This window comes from Limulus polyphemus, unplaced genomic scaffold (genome assembly GCF_000517525.1).
Source record: "Limulus polyphemus unplaced genomic scaffold, Limulus_polyphemus-2.1.2 Scaffold770, whole genome shotgun sequence".
NCBI lineage: Eukaryota > Metazoa > Arthropoda > Merostomata > Xiphosura > Limulidae > Limulus > Limulus polyphemus.
The window spans coordinates 142108-143735 of NW_013666380.1; the positions used below are offsets into that span (position 1 = coordinate 142108).

The window sequence follows — 1628 nt, forward strand, 5'->3', positions numbered from 1 at the left end:
TTTTTTTATTTGAGACTAAACATAAAGAAGACAATGGGTGAAAAAATAAAAGTTAAGAATGTTGAAAGCAAATTGAACATAAAAAATTCAAAAACCAAATAAGGTACAAATGCAGCTTTTAATACAGATTTTCATGTTCAAATAGTTTTATTATTCTTTAATTAAGTGATTATAATAATTTTTATTTTCAGATTAAAGCAAATGTTTAGTAGCATAGATAATTCTGTAAACTGGTGTATTTCTAAATTTTATTAAGAAGCAAAGAAATATATTATGATCACTAATAATAGGTAAAACAAAACAAAAACTGACTTTTTCTATGAAAATCTGAAACAAATAACTAGGTTATGAGGAACATATTTACATTTTTTTTAGTCAATCATAAAAATAATTTTTAAAGTTTTAGAAAAATTAGTGAAAGCTAATAAGCTTCATCTCTAACATTTAATGAGATAATTGTGTCCGAAATACTGATTCTTCTCACCCAGAACAGTTGCACAACTAGAAAAACAAAACAAAATGATTATTTAACATTCTTTCAAAACAATAAGATTGCTTTTTTATAATATCCCAAAAAAAAGCATGTGTAAAAAATTAATGAAACAGATTTATTTTAGTATAAATGAGACATCAAAACTTGTATTTCCATAATATTCATGAACTTTATATACAAAAATAATTTCATACGTTGTATGTATTATTTTATTATTATTATATGTATTACTTTATTTGCCATTTTCAGTAAATGGCTGGCAAAGAATCTAACAAAATTCATTATATATTTCCTTTTTTTGACATTTCAATGGGAGTGTATTTAATTTTTATGTACTGTTACGACAGCGGAAGTCACGTGACGCTGGTAGCACGTAATGAGTATCTAGAAGGTTCGTGAAGGGTCGAGTGTTTGCCAGACTTGCTGTATTCTAATATATTAGCCCGACAATCAAAGCGGGAGGGGATTAATCGGAACTGGATCAGCAGATAGAGAAATTGAAGATATAGACACAGTTAATCGGGTGAAGTGAGCGGTAGTGACCGGAAGTAAAGTGCGTGAGTCGTTGTGAATTATAGCGTGTGTTTAAGTGAAGGTGACTGTGGAAATTAAGTGTATTGCAAAGTTGAATTGAGAAAGAATAAACTAGTTTTATTTAAGAAAGGACTTGTATCGCAGAAGTTTCTAGGAAAGAATTTGTACAAGGAAGTGTGTAATTAATTTTGATAAAATGACGTTTGGGAACAACAAAGGCCAAATTCCAATAAGTGTTAAAAGAGAGGTTGAACTAACCAGGTGCCATCAAGCTTAAGTCAAAGTGACTGAAGAAGTTGATGATGGTGGAGTGGAACCAGGTATAGATATTAATGCAGAGCAGGAGTAAGATCAAGATTTGAAGCCAATAATTGATTTTCTAAAAGCAAGTGTTTTGCGCCCCGCTTTAAAGAAAGTGTCTAGCTTAAACCCTGTGACAAAGAACTATTGGGCACAATGGGACCCGTTGAAGCTTGAAAATGGTATTCTTCTCCAAAGATGGGAACTGCAGATGGGAAAGTGATGACCTGGCAAACAGTCGTACCAAGAAAGTTATGGGAAGTTGTGCTGCGTCAATCCCATGATCGTTTAACAGGAGGAC

The 1628-nt window shown here is 31.4% G+C and overlaps 1 protein-coding gene across 2 annotated transcripts in view; it reads right to left on the reverse strand.

The window, feature by feature from the left end:
• Window positions 1-353: 353 nt before the first annotated feature.
• Window positions 354-1628, reverse strand: part of LOC106460440 — a 42696-nt gene continuing 41421 nt past the window's right edge. For both annotated transcript variants that reach the window (XM_022387154.1, XM_013920136.2), the window contains one exon: window positions 354-501. The gene's annotated coding sequence lies outside the window, so the exon portion shown is untranslated. The remainder of the gene's footprint in view (window positions 502-1628) is intronic.